The sequence below is a fragment of the Scyliorhinus torazame genome, unplaced genomic scaffold (genome assembly GCF_047496885.1).
Source record: "Scyliorhinus torazame isolate Kashiwa2021f unplaced genomic scaffold, sScyTor2.1 scaffold_740, whole genome shotgun sequence".
Classification (NCBI taxonomy): domain Eukaryota; kingdom Metazoa; phylum Chordata; class Chondrichthyes; order Carcharhiniformes; family Scyliorhinidae; genus Scyliorhinus; species Scyliorhinus torazame.
The window spans coordinates 11,707-26,168 of record NW_027308467.1 but is presented as its reverse complement, the minus strand read 5'-3'; positions in this window follow the sequence as shown (position 1 = coordinate 26,168).

Genomic DNA, 14,462 nt, shown 5'->3' with positions numbered 1-14,462 from the left:
TACAGTGAGGGGTGTGGGGTATATCAGAGTGTTACAGTGAGGGGTGTGGGGTACATCAGTGTTACAGTGAGGGGTGTGGGGTATATCAGTGTTACAGTGAGGGGTGTGGGGATATATCAGTGTTACAGTGAGGGGTGTGGGGTATATCAGAGTGTTACAGTGAGGGGTGTGGGGTATATCAGTGTTACAGTGAGGGGTGTGGGATATATCAGTGTTACAGTGAGGAGTGTGGGGTATATCAGTGTTACAGTGAGGGGTGTGGGATATATCAGTGTTACAGTGAGGGGTGTGGGGTATATCAGTGTTACAGTGAGGGGTGTGGGGTATATCAGAGTGTTACAGTGAGGGGTGTGGGGTATATCAGTGTTACAGTGAGGAGTGTGGGGTATATCAGAGTGTTACAGTGAGGGGTGTGGGGTATATCAGTGTTACAGTGAGGGGTGTGGGGTATATCAGTGTTACAGTGAAGGGTGTGGGGTATATCAGTGTTACAGTGAGGGGTGTGGGGTATATCAGTGTTACAGTGAGGGGTGTGGGGTATATCAGTGTTACAGTGAGGGGTGTGGGGTATATCAGAGTGTTACAGTGAGGGGTGTGGGGTATATCAGTGTTACAGTGAGGGGTGTGGGGTATATCAGTGTTACAGTGAGGGGTGTGGGGTATATCAGTGTTACAGTGAGGGGTGTGGGATATATCAGTGTTACAGTGAGGGGTGTGGGATATATCAGTGTTACAGTGAGGGGTGTGGGGTATATCAGTGTTACAGTGAGGGGTGTGGGGTATATCAGTGTTACAGTGAGGGGTGTGGGATATATCAGTGTTACAGTGAGGGGTGTGGGATATATCAGTGTTACAGTGAGGGGTGTGGGATATATCAGTGTTACAGTGAGGGGTGTGGGGTATATCAGTGTTACAGTGAGGGGTGTGGGGTATATCAGTGTTACAGTGAGGGGTGTGGGGTATATCAGTGTTACAGTGAGGGGTGTGGGATATATCAGTGTTACAGTGAGGGGTGTGGGGTATATCAGTGTTACAGTGAGGGGTGTGGGGTATATCAGTGTTACAGTGAGGGGTGTGGGGTATATCAGTGTTACAGTGAGGGGTGTGGGATATATCAGTGTTACAGTGAGGGGTGTGGGGTATATCAGTGTTACAGTGAGGGGTGTGGGGTATATCAGTGTTACAGTGAGGGGTGTGGGGTATATCAGTGTTACAGTGAGGGGTGTGGGGTATATCAGTGTTACAGTGAGGGGTGTGGGGTATATCAGTGTTGCAGTGAGGGGTGTGGGGTATATCAGTGTTACAGTGAGGTGTGTGGGGTATATCAGTGTTACAGTGAGGGGTGTGGGATATATCAGTGTTACAGTGAGGGGTGTGGGGTATATCAGTGTTACAGTGAGGGGTGTGGGATATATCAGTGTTACAGTGAGGGGTGTGGGATATATCAGTGTTACAGTGAGGGGTGTGGGATATATCAGTGTTACAGTGAGGGGTGTGAGGTATATCAGTGTTACAGTGAGGGGTGTGGGGTATATCAGTGTTACAGTGAGGTGTGTGGGATATATCAGTGTTACAGTGAGGGGTGTGGGGTATATCAGTGTTACAGTGAGGGGTGTGGGATATATCAGTGTTACAGTGAGGGGTGTGGGGTATATCAGTGTTACAGTGAGGGGTGTGGGATATATCAGTGTTACAGTGAGGGGTGTGGGATATATCAGTGTTACAGTGAGGGGTGTGGGATATATCAGTGTTACAGTGAGGGGTGTGGGGTATATCAGTGTTACAGTGAGGAGTGTGGGATATATCAGTGTTACAGTGAGGGGTGTGGGATATATCAGTGTTACAGTGAGGGGTGTGGGGTATATCAGTGTTACAGTGAGGAGTGTGGGGTATATCAGTGTTACAGTGAGGGGTGTGGGATATATCAGTGTTACAGTGAGGGGTGTGGGATATATCAGTGTTACAGTGAGGGGTGTGGGATATATCAGTGTTACAGTGAGGGGTGCGGGGTATATCAGTGTTACAGTGAGGGGTGCGGGGTATATCAGTGTTACAGTGAGGGGTGTGGGATATATCAGTGTTACAGTGAGGGGTCTGGGGTATATCAGTGTTACAGTGAGGGGTGTGGGGTATATCAGTGTTACAGTGAGGGGTGTGGGATATATCAGTGTTACAGTGAGGGGTGTGGGGTATATCAGTGTTACAGTGAGGAGTGTGGGATATATCAGTGTTACAGTGAGGGGTGTGGGGTATATCAGTGTTACAGTGAGGGGTGTGGGATATATCAGTGTTACAGTGAGGGGTGTGGGGTATATCAGTGTTACAGTGAGGGGTGTGGGATATATCAGTGTTACAGTGAGGGGTGTGGGATATATCAGTGTTACAGTGAGGGGTGTGGGATATATCAGAGAGTGTTACAGTGAGGTGTGTGGGATATATCAGTGTTACAGTGAGGGGTGTGGGGTATATCAGTGTTACAGTGAGGGGTGTGGGATATATCAGTGTTACAGTGAGGGGTGTGGGGTATATCAGTGTTACAGTGAGGGGTGTGGGATATATCAGTGTTACAGTGAGGGGTGTGGGATATATCAGTGTTACAGTGAGGGGTGTGGGATATATCAGTGTTACAGTGAGGGGTGTGGGGTATATCAGTGTTACAGTGAGGAGTGTGGGATATATCAGTGTTACAGTGAGGGGTGTGGGATATATCAGTGTTACAGTGAGGGGTGTGGGGTATATCAGTGTTACAGTGAGGAGTGTGGGGTATATCAGTGTTACAGTGAGGGGTGTGGGATATATCAGTGTTACAGTGAGGGGTGTGGGATATATCAGTGTTACAGTGAGGGGTGTGGGATATATCAGTGTTACAGTGAGGGGTGCGGGGTATATCAGTGTTACAGTGAGGGGTGCGGGGTATATCAGTGTTACAGTGAGGGGTGTGGGATATATCAGTGTTACAGTGAGGGGTCTGGGGTATATCAGTGTTACAGTGAGGGGTGTGGGGTATATCAGTGTTACAGTGAGGGGTGTGGGATATATCAGTGTTACAGTGAGGGGTGTGGGGTATATCAGTGTTACAGTGAGGAGTGTGGGATATATCAGTGTTACAGTGAGGGGTGTGGGGTATATCAGTGTTACAGTGAGGGGTGTGGGATATATCAGAGTGTTACAGTGAGGGGTGTGGGGTATATCAGAGTGTTACAGTGAGGGGTGGGCGGTATATCAGTGTTACAGTGAGGGGTGTGGGGTATATCAGAGTGTTACAGTGAGGGGTGTGGGGTATATCAGAGTGTTACAGTGAGGGGTGGGGGGTATATCAGTGTTACAGTGAGGGGTGTGGGGTATATCAGTGTTACAGTGAGGGGTGTGGGGTATATCAGTGTTACAGTGAGGGGTGTGGGGTATATCAGTGTTACAGTGAGGGGTGTGGGGTATATCAGTGTTACAGTGAGGGGTGTGGGGTATATCAGTGTTACAGTGAGGGGTGTGGGATATATCAGAGTTACAGTGAGGGGTGTGGGGTATATCAGAGTGTTACAGTGAGGGGTGTGGGGTATATCAGTGTTACAGTGAGGGGTGTGGGGTATATCAGTGTTACAGTGAGGGGTGTGGGGTATATCAGTGTTACAGTGAGGGGTGTGGGGTATATCAGTGTTACAGTGAGGGGTGTGGGGTATATCAGTGTTACAGTGAGGGGTGTGGGGTATATCAGTGTTACAGTGAGGGGTGTGGGGTATATCAGAGTGTTACAGTGAGGGGTGTGGGGTATATCAGAGTGTTACAGTGAGGGGTGTGGGGTATATCAGTGTTACAGTGAGGGGTGTGGGGTATATCAGTGTTACAGTGAGGGGTGTGGGGTATATCAGTGTTACAGTGAGGGGTGTGGGGTATATCAGAGTGTTACAGTGAGGGGTGTGGGGTATATCAGTGTTACAGTGAGGGGTGTGGGGTATATCAGTGTTACAGTGAGGGGTGTGGGGTATATCAGTGTTACAGTGAGGGGTGTGGGGTATATCAGTGTTACAGTGAGGGGTGTGGGGTATATCAGTGTTACAGTGAGGGGTGTGGGGTATATCAGTGTTACAGTGAGGGGTGTGGGGTATATCAGTGTTACAGTGAGGGGTGTGGGGTATATCAGTGTTACAGTGAGGGGTGTGGGGTATATCAGTGTTACAGTGAGGGGTGTGGGGTATATCAGTGTTACAGTGAGGGGTGTGGGGTATATCAGTGTTACAGTGAGGGGTGTGGGGTATATCAGTGTTACAGTGAGGGGTGTGGGGTATATCAGTGTTACAGTGAGGGGTGTGGGGTATATCAGTGTTACAGTGAGGGGTGTGGGGTATATCAGTGTTACAGTGAGGGGTGTGGGATATATCAGTGTTACAGTGAGGGGTGTGGGATATATCAGTGTTACAGTGAGGGGTGTGGGGTATATCAGTGTTACAGTGAGGGGTGTGGGATATATCAGTGTTACAGTGAGGGGTGTGGGGTATATCAGTGTTACAGTGAGGGGTGTGGGTATATCAGTGTTACAGTGAGGGGTGTGGGGTATATCAGTGTTACAGTGAGGGGTGTGGGGTATATCAGAGTGTTACAGTGAGGGGTGTAGGGTATATCAGTGTTACAGTGAGGGGTGTGGGTATATCAGTGTTACAGTGAGGGGTGTGGGGTATATCAGTGTTACAGGGAGGGGTGTGGGGTATATCAGTGTTACAGTGAGGAGTGTGGGATATATCAGTGTTACAGTGAGTGGTGTGGGGTATATCAGGGTTACAGTGAGGGGTGTGGGGTATATCAGAGTGTTACAGTGAGGGGTGTGGGATATATCAGTGTTACAGTGAGGTGTGTGGGGTATATCAGTGTTACAGTGAGGGGTGTGGGGTATATCAGTGTTACAGTGAGGGGTGTGGGATATATCAGTGTTACAGTGAGGGGTGTGGGATATATCAGAGTGTTACAGTGAGGGGTGTGGGGTATATCAGTGTTACAGTGAGGGGTGTGGGATATATCAGAGTGTTACAGTGAGGGGTGTGGGATATATCAGTGTTACAGTGATGGGTGTGGGGTATATCAGTGTTACAGTGAGGGTGTGGGGTATATCAGAGTGTTACAGTGAGGGGTGTGGGATATATCAGAGTGTTACAGTGAGGGGTGTGGGGTATATCAGTGTTACAGTGAGGGGTGTGGGATATATCAGTGTTACAGTGATGGGTGTGGGATATATCAGAGTGTTACAGTGAGGGGTGTGGGGTATATCAGTGTTACAGTGAGGGGTGTGGGGTATATCAGAGTGTTACAGTGAGGGGTGTGGGGTATATCAGTGTTACAGTGAGGGGTGTGGGGTATATCAGTGTTACAGTGAGGGGTGTGGGATATATCAGTGTTACAGTGAGGGGTGTGGGGTATATCAGTGTTACAGTGAGGGGTGTGGGGTATATCAGAGTGTTACAGTGAGGGGTGTGGGGTATATCAGTGTTACAGTGAGGGGTGTGGGGTATATCAGTGTTACAGTGAGGAGTGTGGGATATATCAGTGTTACAGTGAGGGGTGTGGGGTATATCAGAGTGTTACAGTGAGGGGTGTGGGGTATATCAGTGTTACAGTGAGGGGTGTGGGGTATATCAGTGTTACAGTGAGGGGTGTGGGATATATCAGTGTTACAGTGAGGGGTGTGGGATATATCAGTGTTACAGTGAGGGGTGTGGGGTATATCAGAGTTACAGTGAGGGGTGTGGGATATATCAGTGTTACAGTGAGGGGTGTGGGATATATCAGTGTTACAGTGAGGGGTGTGGGGTATATCAGTGTTACAGTGAGGGGTGTGGGGTATATCAGTGTTACAGTGAGGGGTGTGGGGTATATCAGTGTTACAGTGAGGGGTGTGGGATATATCAGTGTTACAGTGAGGGGTGTGGGGTATATCAGAGTGTTACAGTGAGGGGTGTGGGATATATCAGTGTTACAGTGAGGGGTGTGGGGTATATCAGTGTTACAGTGAGGTGTGTGGGGTATATCAGAGTGTTACAGTGAGGGGTGTGGGATATATCAGTGTTACAGTGAGGGGTGGGGGGATATATCAGTGTTACAGTGAGGGGTGGGGGGATATTATTCTGCAGAGATGTTGATTGCTGTCATTTTCTTCACAAGAAATTGTTTATCTCGCCCTGCCTTTGGAAATAAAGAGGAGAATTATTCCAAACATGTTCTCGTCTCCCTCAATCCCCACCTACCCACCTTCTCCCCGTATCCCTCAATCCCCCACCTACCCACCTTCTCTCCGTATCCCTCAATCCCCCACCAACCCACCCCCTCCCCGTATCCCTCAATCCCCCACATTCTCCCCGTATCCCTCAATCCCCACCTACCCACCTTCTCCCCGTATCCCTGAATCCCCACCTACCCACCTTCTCCCCGTATCCCTCAATCCCCACCTACCCACCTTCTCCCCGTATCCCTCAATCCCCCACCTACCCACCTTCTCCCCGTATCCCTCACTTCCCCACCTACCCACCTTCTCCCCGTATCCCTCAATCCCCACCTACCCACCTTCTCCCCGTATCCCACAATCCCCCACCTACCCAGCTCCTCCCCGTATCCCTCAATCCACCTACCCACCTTCTCCCGTATCCCTCAATCCCCCACCTTCTCCCCGTATCCCTCAATCCCCCACCTTCTCCCCGTATCCCTCAATCCCCCACCTTCTCCCCGTATCCCTCAATCCCCACCTACCCACCTTCTCCCCGTATCCCTCAATCCCCCACCTACCCACCTTCTCCCCGTATCCCTCAATCCCCCACCTTCTCCCCGTATCCCTCAATCCCCACCTACCCACCTTCTCCCCGTATCCCTCAATCCCCCACCTACCCACCTTCTTCCCGTATCCCTCACTTCCCCACCTACCCACCTTCTCCCCGTATCCCTCAATCCCCCACCTACCCAGCTCCTCCCCGTATCCCTCAATCCCCCACCTCCCCACCTTCTCCCCGTATCCCTCAATCCCCACCTACCCACCTTCTCTCCGTATCCCTCAATCCCCCACCTGCCCACCTTCTCCCCGTATCCCTCAATCCCCCACCTACCCACCTTCTTCCTGTATCCCTCACTTCCCCACCTACCCACCTTCTCCCCGTATCCCTCAATCCCCCACCTACCCACCTTCTCCCCGTGTCCCTCAATCCCCACCTACCCACCTTCTCCCCGTATCCCTCAATCCCCCACCTCCCCACCTTCTCCCCGTATCCCTCAATCCCCACCTACCCACCTTCTCCCCGTATCCCTCAATCCTCACCTACCCACCTTCTCCCCGTATCCCTCAATCCCCACCTACCCACCTTCTCCCCGTATCCCTCAATCCCCACCTACCCACCTTCTCCACGCATCCCTCAATCCTCCACCTACCCACCTTCTCCCCGTATCCCTCAATCCCCCACCTACCCACCTTGTCCCCGTATCCCTCAATCCCCCACCTACCCACCTTCTCCCCGTGTCCCTCAATCCCCACCTACCCACCTTCTCCCCGTGTCCCTCAATCCCCCACCTTCTCCCCGTATCCCTCAATCCCCACCTTCTCCCCGTATCCCTCAATCCCCCACCTACCCACCCCCTCCCCGTATCCCTCAGTCCCACACCTACCCACCTTCTCCCCGTATCCCTCAATCCCCCACCGACCCACCTTGTCCCCGTGTCCCTCAATCCCCCACCTACCCACCTTCTCCCCGTATCCCTCAATCCCCCACCTACCCACCTCCTCCCCGTATCCCTCAATCCCCACCTACCCACCTTCTCCCCGTATCCCACAATCCCCACCTACCCACCTCCTCCCCGTATCCCTCAATCCCCCACCTACCAACCTTCTCCCCGTATCCCTCAATCCCCACCTACCCACCTTCTCCTCGTATCCCTCAATCCCCCACCTACCCACCTTCTCCCCGTATCCCTCAATCCCCCACCTACACACCTTCTCCCCGCGTCCCTCAATCCCCCACCTCCCCACCTTCTCCCCGTATCCCTCAATCCCCCACCTACCCACCTTCTCCCCGTATCCCTCAATCCTCCACCTACCCAGCTTCTCCCCGTATCCCTCTATCCCCCACCTACCCACCTTCTCCCCGTATCCCTCAATCCCCACCTACCCACCTTCTCCCCGTATCCCTCAATCCCCCACCTACCCACCTTCTCCCCCTTTTCCCTCAATCCCCACCTACCCACCTCTCCTCGTATCCCTCAATCCCCCACCTACCCACCTTCTCCCCGTATCCCTCAATCCCCACCTACCCACCTTCTCCCCGTATCCCTCAATCCCCCACCTACCCACCTTCTCCCCGTATCCCTCAATCCCCACCTACCCACCTTCTCCCCGTATCCCTCAATCCCCACCTACCCACCTTCTCCCCGTATCCCTCAATCCCCACCTACCCACCTTCTCCCCGTATCCCTCAATCCCCACCTACCCACCTTCTCCCCGTATCCCTCAATCCCCACCTACCCACCTTCTCCCCGTATCCCTCAATCCCCCACCTACCCACCTTCTCCCCGTATCCCTCAATCCCCCACCTACCCACCTTCTCCCCGTATCCCTCAATCCCCACCTACCCACCTTCTCCCCGTATCCCTCAATCCCCACCTACCCACCTTCTCCCCGTATCCCTCAATCCCCCACCTACCCACCTTCTCCCCGTATCCCTCAATCCCCACATACCCACCTTCTCCCCGTATCCCTCAATCCCCCACCTACCCACCTTCTCCCCGTATCCCTCAATCCTCCACCTACCCACCTTCTCCCCATATCCCTCTATCCCCCACCTACCCACCTTCTCCCCGTATCCCTCAATCCCCACCTACCCACCTTCTCCCCGTATCCCTCAATCCCCCACCTACCCACCTCTCCTCGTATCCCTCAATCCCCCACCTACCCACCTTCTCCCCGTATCCCTCAATCCCCACCTACCCACCTTCTCCCCGTATCCCTCAATCCCCCACCTACCCACCTTATCCCCGTATCCCTCAATCCCCACCTACCCACCTTCTCCCCGTATCCCTCAATCCCCACCTACCCACCTTCTCCCCGCATCCCTCAATCCCCACCTACCCACCTCCTCCCCGTATCCCTCAATCCCCCACCTACCCACCTTCTCCCCGTATCCCTCAATCCCCCACCTACCAACCTTCTTCCCGTATCCCTCAATCCCCACCTACCCACCTTCTCCCCGTATCCCTCAATCCCCCATCGACCCACCTTCTTCCCGTATCCCTCAATCCCCACCTACCCACCTTCTCCCCGTATCCCTCAATCCCCCACCTACCCACCTTCTCCCCGTATCCCTCAATCCCCCACCTACCCACCTTCTCCACGTATCTCTCAATCCCCACCTACCCACCTTCTCCCCGTATCCCTCAATCCCCCACCTACCCACCTTCTCCCCGTATCCCTCAATCCCCAGCTACCCACCTTCTCCCCGTTTCCCTCAATCCCCCACCTACCCACCTTCTCCCCGTATCCCTCAATCCCAGCCTCCACGATACCTGGTAAAGTTGTCTCTTGAAGTGGGATATTGTGTATTGATATCCATGCGATCTCATCACGAGGAACAGCAAGATCACACTGTCACAGAGAGAGAGAGAGAGTGTCAACACCTCAAGTCGGGGCATAGTCGGGGGAGGGGGAACGGGTCTCCCCCATTGGGGGACTGAACCCTCACTGGGGATAACACCCTAGCGTTCCCATGGGGACTCTCCCTCAGGGACTGTTGTCACTGTGTGTGTTGGTGTGATGTGTGTGTGTGCGGGGGAGGTGTGATGTGTGTGTGTGAGGGGGAGGTGTGATGTGTGTGCGCGGGGGGAGGTGTGATGTGTGTGTGCGGGAGGAGGTGTGATGTGTGTGTGCTGGGGAGGTGTGATGTGTGTGTGCGGGGAGGTGTGATGTGTGTGTGTGGGGGGAGGTGTGATGTGTGTGTGCTGGGGGAGGTGTGATTGTGTGTGTGCGGGGGGAGGTGTGATGTGTCTGTGTGGGGAGATGTGATGTGTGTGTGCGGGAGGAGGTGAGATGTGTGTGTGCTGGGAGGTGTGATGTGTGTGTGCGGGAGGAGGTGTGATGTGTGTGTGCTGGGGGAGGTGTGATGTGTGTGTGCGGGGGATGTGTGATGTGTGTGTGCGGGGGAGGTGTGATGTGTGTGTGCTGGGGGAGGTGTGATGTGTGTGTGCGGGGGGAGGTGAGATGTGTGTGTGCTGGGGAGGTGTGATTGTGTGTGTGCGGGGAGAGGTGAGATGTGTGTGTGCTGGCGGAGGTGTGATTGTGTGTGTGCGGGGGGAGGTGTGATGTGTGTCTGTGTGGGGAGATGTGATGTGTGTGTGCGGGAGGAGGTGAGATGTGTGTGCTGGGGGAGGTGTGATGTGTGTGTGCGGGAGGAGGTGTGATGTGTGTGTGCGGGGGAGGTGTGATGTGTGTGTGCGGGAGGAGGTGCGATGTGTGTGTGCGGGAGGAGGTGAGATGTGTGTGTGCTGGGGGAGGTGTGATGTGTGTGTGCGGGGGGAGGTGTGATGTGTGTGTGCTGGGGAGGTGTGATGTGTGTGTGGGGAGATGTGATGTGTGTGTGGGGAGATGTGTGTGTGTGCGGGGGAGATGTGATTGTGTGTGTGTGCGGGGGAGATGTGATTGTGTGTGTGTGCGGGGGGAGATGTGATGTGTGTGTGCGGGGAGGTGTGATGTGTGTGTGTGGGGGGAGGTGTGATGTGTGTGTGCTGGGGGAGGTGTGATTGTGTGTGTGCGGGGGGAGGTGTGATGTGTGTCTGTGTGGGGAGATGTGATGTGTGTGTGCGGGAGGAGGTGAGATGTGTGTGTGCTGGGAGGTGTGATGTGTGTGTGCGGGAGGAGGTGTGATGTGTGTGTGCTGGGGAGGTGTGATGTGTGTGCGCGGGGGATGTGTGATGTGTGTGTGCGGGGGGAGGTGTGATGTGTGTGTGCTGGGGGAGGTGTGATGTGTGTGTGCGGGGGGAGGTGAGATGTGTGTGTGCTGGGGGAGGTGTGATTGTGTGTGTGCGGGGGGAGGTGAGATGTGTGTGTGCTGGGGGAGGTGTGATTGTGTGTGTGCGGGGGGAGGTGTGATGTGTGTCTGTGTGGGGAGATGTGATGTGTGTGTGCGGGAGGAGGTGAGATGTGTGTGCTGGGGGAGGTGTGATGTGTGTGTGCGGGAGGAGGTGTGATGTGTGTGTGCGGGGGAGGTGCGATGTGTGTGTGCGGGAGGAGGTGAGATGTGTGTGTGCTGGGGGAGGTGTGATGTGTGTGTGCGGGGGGAGGTGTGATGTGTGTGTGCTGGGGAGGTGTGATGTGTGTGTGGGGAGATGTGATGTGTGTGTGGGGAGATGTGTGTGTGTGCGGGGGAGATGTGATTGTGTGTGTGTGCGGGGGAGATGTGATTGTGTGTGTGTGTGGGGGAGATGTGATGTGTGTGTGTGTGGGGGGAGATGTGATGTGTGTGTGTGTGGGGGGAGATGTGATGTGTGTGTGTGTGGGGGAGATGTGATGTGTGTGGGGGGGAGATGTGATGTGATGTGTGTGTGTGGGGGAGATGTGATGTGTGTGTGTGTGTGGGGGAGATGTGATGTGTGTGTGTGTGGGGGGAGATGTGATGTGTGTGTGTGTGTGGGGGGAGATGTGATGTGTGTGTGTGTGTGGGGGAGATGTGATGTGTGTGTGTGTGGGGGAGATGTGATGTGTGTGTGTGTGTGTGGGGAGATGTGATGTGTGTGTGTGTGTGTGGGGGAGATGTGATGTGTGTGTGTGGGGGGGAGGTGTGATGTGTGTGTGTGTGTGGGGGAGATGTGATGTGTGTGTGTGTGGGGGAGATGTGATGTGTGTGTGTGTGGGGGAGATGTGATGTGTGTGTGTGTGTGGGGGAGATGTGATGTGTGTGTGTGTGGGGGAGATGTGATGTGTGTGTGTGGGGAGATGTGATGTGATGTGTGTGTGGGGGAGATGTGATGTGATGTGTGTGGGGGAGATGTGATGTGTGTGTGTGTGTGGGGGAGATGTGATGTGTGTGTGTGTGGGGGAGATGTGATGTGATGTGTGTGTGTGGGGGAGATGTGATGTGATGTGTGTGTGTGGGGGAGATGTGATGTGTGTGTGTGTGTGTGGGGAGATGTGATGTGTGTGTGTGTGTGTGGGGGAGATGTGATGTGTGTGTGTGTGGGGAGATGTGATGTGTGTGTGTGGGGGGGAGATGTGATGTGTGTGTGTGTGTGGGGAGATGTGATGTGTGTGTGTGTGTGTGGGGGAGATGTGATGTGTGTGTGTGGGGGAGATGTGATGTGTGTGTGTGTGTGTGGGGGAGATGTGATGTGTGTGTGTGGGGGAGATGTGATGTGTGTGTGTGTGTGGGGAGATGTGATGTGTGTGTGTGTGTGTGGGGGAGATGTGATGTGTGTGTGTGGGGGAGATGTGATGTGTGTGTGTGTGTGTGGGGGAGATGTGATGTGTGTGTGTGTGTGGGGGGAGATGTGATGTGTGTGTGGGGGAGATGTGATGTGTGTGTGTGTGGGGGGGAGATGTGATGTGTGTGTGTGGGGGGAGATGTGATGTGATGTGTGTGTGTGTGGGGGAGATGTGATGTGTGTGTGTGGGGGAGATGTGATGTGTGTGTGTGTGTGTGGGAGATGTGATGTGTGTGTGGGGGGGAGATGTGATGTGTGTGTGTGTGGGGAGATGTGATGTGTGTGTGGGGGAGATGTGATGTGTGTGTGTGTGTGGGGGAGATGTGATGTGTGTGTGTGGGGGAGATGTGATGTGTGTGTGTGTGTGTGGGAGATGTGATGTGTGTGTGGGGGGGAGATGTGATGTGTGTGTGTGTGGGGAGATGTGATGTGTGTGTGGGGGGGGAGATGTGATGTGTGTGTGTGTGGGGGGGGGAGATGTGATGTGTGTGTGTGGGGGGAGATGTGTGTGTGTGTGTGGGGAGATGTGATGTGTGTGTGTGTGTGTGGGGAGATGTGATGTGTGTGTGTGTGGGGGGAGATGTGATGTGTGTGTGTGTGGGGAGATGTGATGTGATGTGTGTGTGTGGGGAGATGTGATGTGTGTGTGTGTGTGTGGGGGAGATGTGATGTGTGTGTGTGTGGGGGAGATGTGATGTGATGTGTGTGTGTGGGGAGATGTGATGTGTGTGTGGGGGAGATGTGATGTGTGTGTGGGGGGGAGATGTGATGTGTGTGTGTGTGTGGGGGAGATGTGATGTGTGTGTGTGTGTGGGGAGATGTGATGTGTGTGTGGGGGGGAGATGTGATGTGTGTGTGTGGGGGAGATGTGATGTGTGTGTGTGTGTGGGGGAGATGTGATGTGATGTGTGTGTGTGGGGGGGGAGATGAGATGTGTGTGTGTGTGGGGAGATGTGATGTGTGTGTGTGTGGGGAGATGTGATGTGTGTGTGTGTGTGGGGGAGATGTGATGTGTGTGTGTGTGGGGGAGATGTGATGTGTGTGTGTGTGGGGGAGATGTGATGTGTGTGTGTGTGGGGGAGATGTGATGTGTGTGTGTGTGTGGGGGAGATGTGATGTGTGTGTGTGTGGGGGAGATGTGATGTGTGTGTGTGGGGAGATGTGATGTGATGTGTGTGTGGGGGAGATGTGATGTGATGTGTGTGGGGGAGATGTGATGTGTGTGTGTGTGTGGGGGAGATGTGATGTGTGTGTGTGTGGGGGAGATGTGATGTGATGTGTGTGTGTGGGGGAGATGTGATGTGATGTGTGTGTGTGGGGGGAGATGTGATGTGTGTGTGCGGGGAGGTGTGATGTGTGTGTGTGGGGGGAGGTGTGATGTGTGTGTGCTGGGGGAGGTGTGATTGTGTGTGTGCGGGGGGAGGTGTGATGTGTGTCTGTGTGGGGAGATGTGATGTGTGTGTGCGGGAGGAGGTGAGATGTGTGTGTGCTGGGAGGTGTGATGTGTGTGTGCGGGAGGAGGTGTGATGTGTGTGTGCTGGGGAGGTGTGATGTGTGTGTGCGGGGGATGTGTGATGTGTGTGTGCGGGGGGAGGTGTGATGTGTGTGTGCTGGGGGAGGTGTGATGTGTGTGTGCGGGGGGAGGTGAGATGTGTGTGTGCTGGGGGAGGTGTGATTGTGTGTGTGCGGGGGGAGGTGAGATGTGTGTGTGCTGGGGGAGGTGTGATTGTGTGTGTGCGGGGGGAGGTGTGATGTGTGTCTGTGTGGGGAGATGTGATGTGTGTGTGCGGGAGGAGGTGAGATGTGTGTGCTGGGGGAGGTGTGATGTGTGTGTGCGGGAGGAGGTGTGATGTGTGTGTGCGGGGGAGGTGCGATGTGTGTGTGCGGGAGGAGGTGAGATGTGTGTGTGCTGGGGGAGGTGTGATGTGTGTGTGCGGGGGGAGGTGTGATGTGTGTGTGCTGGGGAGGTGTGATGTGTGTGTGGGGAGATGTGATGTGTGTGTGGGGAGATGTGTGTGTGTGCGGGGGAGATG